Raw genomic sequence first — 10,697 nt, forward strand, 5'->3', positions numbered from 1 at the left:
TTATTACTTTTCCAAGGGCCGACGTCATCACAGCATCTCGGTGTCGCACTCGTACTTTTCCACCTATATAATATTCACAGTGAGGGTCTATTTCATTTTTAATTTTGCTGTAACCCAGCAGGAGGTCCACATTAGTATGGCCTGAGAGAGCCATAGCAGGGCTTAATCTGAAGTGTTGAAAATAATACGTGCCCAATCCTCTCTGGACCCTTTAAAAGTCCCAGCTATAAGACTGTGAGCCAGGGTACTAGACTGGAAAAACTCCACCGTGGGGCAATAATCAGTACCAGGGGCCGGATTTTCCTCTGTATCTGCTCCCTATTTTGGTCTACTTGTTTATTTGCACTGAGGCACTTTAACCACTTTCACCCTGGTGTTCCTATTTCGTGCGTGTTCTCGTGGGGACATCTTTGGAAAATATTAACTTAATTAAAATTCAAGAAAATAGCAAAAACTGCGGGTCTACAATGAGTCACACCGGTTGTGAGCTTGTAGATCAGCTATTTTTGCTAAACTTGTACTATATTGTGCTCAAGTGGTTAAATTCAATTGCTGTACATTCAAATCTAAGTGGGTTTTCTGTTGCTTCAGAAAGATTTATGTGACATGCAGGGCATGCTTGTTTGCAACTTGTTATCTGACTCACAAACAGATGGATGTGATGTGATGCAGGGCATTCGGTACAATCGCAAGGAAGGAGAGCCTTCCCCGTGGTAGTAAATCCTGTCTGTTCAAGCAAGACACTTCCTGAAAATGTCTGTTGCTGTGCAGTGATAAGATTTACAACCTCACAAGTGGCACTGCTGTCAAGAAGGAGGGATGTGTAGTCGGGGAGTATATGTGTTTACACAAACAGTGCACACATTCAAGCACAAATGTAAACTTGCAGAGTAATGAGCCAGTTAGAATGTCACATACTGCAATCATTATTATTATTTTTGTTGGTCAGTTTTTAACACATCCGAGACAAACCCCTGGAATCGAACTTGGTTCAGTTGAGACAATGAGGCACCCTTGCGATATACCGTAGCATCTGTTCAACCTGTCCATTCTTTCGACGCGGGTGAATGTTAACCTGGTGAAAAGCTAACCTGCCGACGCGGGTGAGTAGCTAACCTGCCGACGCGGGTGAGTAGCTAACCTGCCGACACGTGTGAATGTTAACCTCTATGCCTAACCCAAACCCAAACCCTAACCTCAGTAACCGTGACGCGGGTGAGTAGCTGGGGAGTAGCTTGTACCAGGGACCCCATGCAACATTAGTGTTGTAACAATGTTTCAAGAATATTCCAAATGTTTTCCAAGATTTCTTTATAAATAGCACATCTACAAGCTTACAATGTCTCATGTCGTGCCGCATTGTCCATCAGCTATTAGTTCTTAAAGTGATTTTGACACTATATAAACTAATCTTACTGGGTAGACTCTACTGTTCCAGGGGGAGGATAAGAGTCTTGTTTGGGGGGTGGTAATCTACACCACAGGTAGACCATACATTACGTTTGAGCAATGAGCAGAATTCTATGGTACACCAACACAATCCTAGCCTAACACGAGGCCGCCGGGCTCTGTGAGATGGATTGAGTCAGAGAGGGAAGGGCACGGGAAACAACGTGGAGAAAAAGCAGGGACCATGCACGAGGCACGCTGAAATTCCCCCTGCCATTTCAATCTATCCCACTGGTTGGAGACGCAGAACAGATTGGGCTTTAGGTGGTAGTAATATTTCACAGCTTACAGAAGGCTGCAGTATAACACCATGACTCACTCGCTCACTCTCTCTCTCTCTCTCTCTCTCTCTCTCTCTCTCTCTCTCTCTCTCTCTCTCTCTCTCTCTCTCTCTCTCTGTCTCTGTCTGTCTTTCTGCTGGGCCAGTAACGTCGGTTCCACACTGCTTCTCTCTGCTCAGCTGGAGGCATGGCTCGGCAGTGGATGTGGAGGCCATTTGTTGAACGCATGGTCTGCATTCTATATATATAGTGACTTTTTCCCCAAACTGCTTTACAAAGTGCCTTACGTTCAGCCATTCACGCGCAGCAGAGGGGTCAGTGTCTCACACAAGGACACTTTGACATGAAGCCAGGAGGAGCCAAGGATCAAACTGGGAACCTCAGGTTCCCGACGACAAGGATCATTTGATCTCCTGAGCCACTGCCATGATGTATGTAAAAGGCAGCGAACTTTAAACAGAAAAGAACTTCTGGGAACTCAGATTAAACAGAATGATCTTCAGCTTTGACTGAAAAGAACTTAGTGTTGTAGCAGACCTGCAATTTTCTGGGAGTTTATTCCGATATACAGTTACCCATATATGGAGACCCCTGCATGATAGTCAACAATGTTATGTCAAAACATGCCCATATATGGGCATTACCAAATATGGCCATTCCCAGATATGTCCTTAATATTGATGACATTGGGACAGGGTCTCCATATATGGGCATAAAACATAGGTTGTTAATTAGTAAATTAAAGGTAAAGGGTAAAGGGCCATGGCGAGTTAGGGCCTGGGTTTGATGCCTGGGGATCTCCACGCATGGGCATAAGGGGGTACCCTAACAGGGCATCATCTGGGAATGCCCATACTGTATATGGACATTTTATTTATTTTATCATACAGTATATTAACTTAAGATAAAGATAATCTCGATTGAAGTGGATGGGAGTGGATGGTAGCGTCCAGTGTGGACACTACATTCTGCTTCAATTGAGAACGATGTTTTTGTTTTGTTGCTGAAAGCGACAAAAGCAATCACCAGGTTCCAAAACTGTCCTGAAGCGACGTCATCATGAAGCGCTCGCAAAATTTGACAGAAGGCGGAGCTAGGCTCACAGCACGTTCGTTTCTATTGAACGGTGCCGTCGGCGTTGCAAAGGAGGTGAATTCGAGCGCTCTTGCTGTTTTGGGGGCTCTAGCTTTTTAGTAGCCCCGCCTTTCTTATCCACTAGTTGTGGGCAGAAGAGAAGAGCGGTTGACAATGTGGTCTGAAGTGTCCCTCCACACTATGGTGTTGTACTGGGCTGTTTGGGGGACAATGTGGTTTGAATGCAGTGTTCCGCCACACTATGGTGTTCTACTGGGCTATTTGGGGGACAATGTGGTTTGAATGCAGTGTTCCGCCACACTATGCTGTTTGACTGGGCTATTTATTTATTTATTTTCCGTGACAGTCCACCTGCGTTCATCATCCTTTGGGATTTACGATTGGAATGGAGCGATTTCTTTGGACGACAGAAACATTGACAGACAATAATTGTCTTTGTTCCCGGAACTTTATCATCATTTTGTCTTGTTGTATCCATGAAAAGTCTAAATCAAGGATAGCGTGAGTAATGGTGTCTGTATTCAACACACCATCGCATCGCGCAACGGAGGAAAAAAAAACGCTTCAATATGGAATTTGTGTCCCATTTTGATGATAATATTAGTTCACTTTGACACGTTTCATGTCCATCCATGCATGCAGTAGTAGTCAACGCAATTATGAAGTGTTTCAAATGAGGCGGCTCTCCCCTTCATTGGTGTAGCCGAATTTAATATTCTTTGTTATGCTAAAGAAAAAGACAAGAAACAAAACTTAATATTGAAATACTTCAATTCTAGTTAATCTTTTACCTTGTCACACTGTTTACACTGGAAAGGCTTTTCCCCTGGTATGGACACGCTGGTGCCTCTTCAGAGTCCCTGACTCACTGAAACTCTTGTCACACTGTTTACAGATGAAGGGTTTTTCTCCAGTGTGGATACGCTGGTGCTCCTTCAGAGTCTCTAACAAACTGAAACCCTTGTCACACTGTTTACACACAAATGTTTTTTCTCCAGTGTGGACACGCTGGTGCCTCTTCAGGGTCCCTAACTCCACCGGCTTCAAATGCTATCAATCCATTCAAAGGGAATTTGTCATGTGTAATAAGAGCCTTGAATGGTGAGAGTAGCTGGCATACTGTCTACCCGGTAGGTGTTTGTCATTATTCTGTGGGTTGATAATGGCTTTTGCTATTTTATCCCAGCTACTGCTATTGAAAACGAAACTTAAGCTCAGTAGGTGTTTTGTCATCATTCTGTGGCCGAAAATGTCACGTTGTTTTAGCGCTGGTTCAAATCTGGGGAGGGGAGAAAAATTATAATAATGACATTATTTAAATGTACTTTTCTCCGTGGCAAATATATGATAAGGTTATATGAATATGGGCATTGTATGGCTCAACAGTTTAAAGTTTGTTACAGTTGCTATGGCAACCATAACAACGTGATTTCTTTTTGTTTATGTTTCTTTAAATTAATTCCCCTCCAATCCACAAAATGCAGCTTCTGGGTGATTCCCCCATGGGATAAATAAAGGAATCTATCTATCTATCAATCAATCAATCAATCAATCAATCAATCAATCAATCAATCAAACAAGTTTATACAACACAGCTTTTTTTTTTTTTGTAATCTTTTTCGAACTTGTTAGAGTCTGTTTAGACACTTCTCTTAATACACGAAGGAGTATGGTAGTCTACTGGTTGAGATGCTTGACCTGCAATCCTTCTACTTTTCCGCAGGGCAGAGGTTCAATTCCCAGAAGGGGTTGTGAATGGAACATAATTATTTGAGCACATAGTTTCCACATTCGCTTTTTTTTGCTCAAAGGGGCTTTTCTAAATATATGTTATATAAATATTGGTCCATAATACGGTTTTATATAGGTTTTACACTAAACAACCACTCGGATATTCATGATTATTCTGTCCAAAGAAATCACAATTTACAATATTATCGCGATAATCCTATCCTAACATCCATTATCCTGGGGAGGAACATTAAACATGCTAATTTAATTGTTTTATTGGCTATATAGACTATTCTATATCATCCCTAGCCCATTGGTTCTCAAAGTGGGGTCCGGGGACCCCCAGGGGTCCTTCAGGGAGTTCCAGGGGATCCCCAGCTAAATGATAGTTAGGAACCAAATGGACCCTTATGGGTCTGTAACTCAGAGAGTGTAACTCAGCTAGCCTACACTCTCCGAGTTCAATTAATATTGATTTTACAATAATAAATGGGGTCATAGAGATTAAATGGGGGGTCCGTAGCCTAATGGAAAAGCAAACTAGGGGTCCTTGAAATTAAAATGGTTGGGAAAATCGGCTGAAAAATCTTCTCTTATGGGGGTCCCCGGCATTACATTGACTCAGTTCCACAGATAGGCTACATGTTGTGAAAACAGCAGATCTACAAGCTTGCTTGCAAAGGCATTGCCATTTTTGAGACGCCATTTTATTATTCTGCTCCAGGATTCTGGCTACCCCCCCCAAATCACATGTGCGAAGTCCGAATATGCAGGTTTTATTTCGATGCACCATCGTCTGTACGACAACCAGAAGTGCCTCAAATAGCCACTTCCTGGTGTGTTTCAGGCAGTTCCCGGAAGTAACCCTGGAATTTTACCACTTCCCTAGACTAATTTTGGGACGCAGAGTTGAATGGTACCAGTCTTATGTCTTTATAACAACCGGAAGTGCCTCAAATAGCCACTTCCTGGTGTGTTTCAGGCAGTTCCAGGTCAGTAGGTGTTCCGATATATTTTTTATCCAAAACTACACGTAATTTTAGCCCTAAGCTTGAAATTAGTAAGGCGAATATCCTATTGTGATTTTATAGTAATTAAAAGAATGCTAACCCTAGCGTCGCACAGCGAATGTCGCAACGAAACGAAACACATATCAAAGCGTGCGTCTCAATGCGCTCTAAAACATACTAAAAGATGAGCCCATGAAATGCATTGGTTCGTGAATAAAAGCCAACCCTAGTTAGCCTAGGGTTAGCCTTTTAGCCTTAATAACTCAGAGACGATAAGATATCAGAACTCCGTTTTGAGATATGTTGTAGTGCTTTCCGAGACGAACATTTTGATATCTCATATGTCCCTCTACGACATTCTTATCCCTGGGATCTCCAATTTCACAAGGGTCATAGAGTGTATACCCCTTAGAGCCCTTTGGCCAGCAAACCAAAGTTACCAATCAACTCACAGGAGTGTTTGTGTGCGAGGAGAGTTATATAGGCTTGTTCGTCTCTGCGATACGAACACGCTGATGTGTCTATCATCTCTCTACGACATTCGTGTACGGAGTAAAACGTACCCCTAGTTGGAATTAGGGTTAGCCCCCTAGGAGTCGCTCAGAAATGACACACACATCAATGCGTCCGTCTCGGTGAGCAGATCAAGAATCTGTTACCCTTTTGTCTCTACGACCCCTAGAACCCGAGCTAGCCCTTCTAGAAGTGTTAGAAACGGACCGAAATATTTTCAAACAACGGCACCAGCACCAACGGACTTGGCGTCAAAAAGTACGTCGGAATAAGTGTCCTTTATCCGAAAAAATGTGTAATCGTGTTCATGGCGTGCAAATTTCGTGTCTTTTTCGCAATAGGAAAGGGTTAAAATTGTCGGAGATTCCCGAAACCCATTCCATTGGATCGGGCATACTTCAAATATGAAAGGCGTGTCCTGCCTGAAACAGCCAGATTTTATTTGAATATTTTATTGATTTTAAGGCCAAAAGGCCCATTTTGGAGCCATAAGCGACCTTTTTCCTTGACCTTTAGAGTTAGGAGTGTTGTAGAGAGACAAGACTGGGTTCATTGGATTCAGGGTCAAAAAGCGTGTTAGAATAAGTGTCTTTTATCTGGGAAAATGTTTAATTCAGCTTACGCAGTTGAAATAGGGTATTTTTTTAGACCCCGAAATCGTGATTTGACCCCTTCGATCTTAAAAAAGCAAATGAAACTCTAGGTCAGGATTTGAGGGGGGGCCTTCTGCAATGAGACCCTATGTGGAAGCTGGTTCAAATCTGGTGCTGTTGCATTGTTTGAAGGAAGCCAAACCAAAATAGGTTTTAATCTTATGTACCTGTACAGTACATCAGTGGTTCTCAAACCATTTCATGTCAAGAACCCCCAAATTGACACTTATTGGCCCGTCGTCCCTCATTTGAAAAGATATGCCGGAGACACACACAAGAGAAGATTTTTCAGCCGATTTTCCCAACCATTTTAATTTCAAGGACCCCCAGTTTGCCTTTCCATTAGGGTACGGACCCCCCATTTAATCTCTGACCCCATTTATTATTGTAAAATCAATATTAATTGAACTCGGAGAGTGTAGGCTAGCTGAGTTACACTCTCTGAGTTACAGACCCATAAGGGTCCATTTGGTTCCTAACTATCATTTAGCTGGGGATGCCCTGGAACTCCCTGAAGGACCCCTGGGGGTCCCCGGACCCCACTTTGAGAACCAATGGGCTAGGGATGATATAGAATAGTCTATATAGCCAATAAAACAATTAAATTAGCATGTTTAATGTTCCTCCCCAGGATAATGGATGTTAGGATAGGATTATCGCGATAATATTGTAAATTGTGATTTCTTTGGACAGAATAATCATGAATATCCGAGTGGTTGTTTAGTGTAAAACCTATATAAAACCGTATTATGGACCAATATTTATATAACATATATTTAGAAAAGCCCCTTTGAGCAAAAAAAAGCGAATGTGGAAACTATGTGCTCAAATAATTATGTTCCATTCACAACCCCTTCTGGGAATTGAACCTCTGCCCTGCGGAAAAGTAGAAGGATTGCAGGTCAAGCGTCTCAACCAGTAGACTACCATGCTCCTTCATGTATTAAGAGAAGTGTCTAAAGAGACTCTAACAAGTTCGAAAAAGATTACAAAAAAAAGAAAAAGCTGTGTTGTATAAACTTGATTGATTGATTGATTGATTGATTGATTGATTGATTGATAGATAGATAGATTCCTTTATTTATCCCGTGGGGGAATCACCCAGAAGCTGCATTTTGTGGATTGGAGGGGAATTAACTTAAAGAAACATAAACAAAAAAAAAATCACGTTGTTATGGTTGCCATAGCAACTGTAACAAACTTTAAACTGTTGAGCCATACAATGCCCATATTCATATAACCTTATCATATATTTATTTGCCATGGAGAAAAGTACATTTAAATAATGTCATTATTATAATTTTTCTCCCCTCCCCAGATTTGAACCAGCGCTAAAACAACGTGACATTTTCGGCCACAGAATGATGACAAAACACCTACTAAGCTTAAGTTTCGTTTTCAATAGCAGTAGCTGGGATAAAATAGCAAAAGCCATTATCAACCCACAGAATAATGACAAACACCTACCGGGTAGACAGTATGCCAGCTACTCTCACCATTCAAGGCTCTTATTACACATGACAAATTCCCTTTGAATGGATTGATAGCATTTGAAATGGGTGCTAACTCACTGAAACCCTTGTCACACTGTTTACAGATGAAGGGTTTTTCACCAGTATGGACACGTTGATGTGTCTTCAGGTTGCTTAACTTACTGAAACTCTTGTCACACTGTTTACACACAAAGGGTTTTTCTCCAGTGTGGACACGCTGGTGATCCTTCAGAGTCCCTAACAAACTGAAACCCTTGTCACACTGTTTACAGATGAAGGGTTTTTCACCAGTGTGGACACGTTGATGTGTCTTCAGGTGACCTAACTGACTGAAACCCTTGTCACAGTGTTTACACTGGAAAGGTTTTTCTTTGGTGTGGACATGCTGGACATGATGTGTCGACACCTCAATGAAACTCTTATCACACAAGAGGTTTTCTTTCCTGTGTAGGTCATCAATGTTTCTTTACTTCTCCTCACTGCGTTGAAGTCCTTGCAAGATCTCGGTTTGTCTGTGTCTCCTTGTTGCTGGCTGGTTACACAGCTGGTGATCGTCAGAAAGGAAGATGAAGGCAGCTGTCCATTGCTCATCATTTGACAGTAAAGGTCGCTGTGGGTCCTCGTCATGTTTTCACGGAGGGTGACCCGAGACGTGAAGGCGTATGGACACTCAACAGGACACCTGTGTCTTGGAAGATTGTTTCATGGACACTGCTTCTGGTACTTGGACTGTAAATTGGAAGGCGTTTCTTGTCTCTTGCGGGTTGGAAAGACTGTCTCTATGTCCCTGGCCCTCTGACTCCCACAGTACACTCTGTGTGTAAAGACTTTCTCGTGGTCGTACTCAGACTAAATGTGACGTTTAGAAACTGCGTCACATCTTAATCAGGTTGACCAGAGCATCACACAACACAAACCGTTGACATCATTCCTAATAACACCGATTTGCACATCTGACAGTTGCAATTCATCCATCTGTGAATTCAATTGAATCATTGAATCAAGTTGATGATCAAACCCGGAAGTAAAGGCTCAAGCTTATCGGACATTATGCCCATTTATGCCCATCTATGCCCATCTGGCATATGCTATGCTACGGGCATAGAGGGCCCCTCTCGTGGCCCTTTTGACCATCTGTTTGCCTGTGTGCATTTATGCCCATATATGACAATCTCCATTGGAGATATCTGAATCTGTCTGTCTGCGTCCATTTTATGCCCATATATGGAGATCTCTGTATCTGTCTGTCTGTGTCCCTTTTATGCCTGTATATGGAGATCTCTGTATCTGTCTGTTTGTGTCCCTTTATGCGCATTATGGAGATCTAGTCTGTATCGGTCTGTGCCTCTGACTGTGTCCCTTTTGTGCCCAGGAGTCAGCTGACTCATATGGCGTACGTGATGTTAGATGTAGTCCTTTTTCCAGGTATAGCTATCTCTCGTAAATCGATACTTGCCATTAACAGTGCATTTTTGTACTGTCTTGCAGGCTTCACACATTTCTGATCAAGGACAAGATCCATGATAGCTCGTGGAGGCTTTGGTGGGATTGAGCCTGGTTTGTGATTTTCGGGGTCATAATTATGTAAGGTCAATCTTCCCGGAGTTGCAGCAGAAACCCTTTCTCTCCTCTTCCCATGCAAAAGCACCGCAATGTGAGCATTTGGGACATAGAAACAGGTGTGTCTGTAATCAACATGTACCGGTAGGTCCTCTTGAAATAATTCAGTATCTTGATACCGTGCTAGATTCCGTTTGGTTGATTGATTGAAGAATGTATTAGAAGTTTGCTATAGTGTGTGCCAGCGCCTACGTCATTGTAGTCCTTAGCGGCCATTTCTTGGTTAAAAACACAGGTGTTTCAATTGTTTGATTGCATAGAACTAATGCTATAGTCTAATCAGAACACCTGTGTAAGGCTGTGTTTATCCAAGAAATGGCCGCTCTTAGAACTACATTTGGCACACCCTATAGGACAAAGTACAGTTTCTTGACAGCACAAATCACTGGTACAATGTCAACTAAAAGGAGATCCTAGTAAGCTTTACAGCTTATTTACACAGGAACCACTTTATGTATCTCATATAACATTAAAAGACAGACAAATAGAACAGAGTACTTTGCATAGGATAACATCAATTACAAAAGCAGAAAAGGGGCTTAGTCTATTTACATGTCCTGAGTAGCAGCCGTTTGAAGGTGACTTTTCAGACCAATTTTGAAGGAGGCTAAGGATTTGCACTCCTTTAAGGCTAATAATAATGCGGGGATGTAGCTAAGAATGTAGGCAAATATCTGAGATATGTGTGCAAAAGCTGGAGTCTGTAGAACGGTTTTGGACATACAAGGTTTCCACCTGACAACGACGATATGAAAGTTGCAAGCATGAAATGTAGCTTATTGGATTTCCCATGGCATGCGTTGGTGTGCATTGTTTGGACCCACTTCTGCTGTGCTTGTAGGAGGCAAACAG

Source organism: Nannobrachium achirus (assembly GCF_963921795.1).
Source record: "Nannobrachium achirus genome assembly, chromosome: 4".
NCBI lineage: Eukaryota > Metazoa > Chordata > Actinopteri > Myctophiformes > Myctophidae > Nannobrachium > Nannobrachium achirus.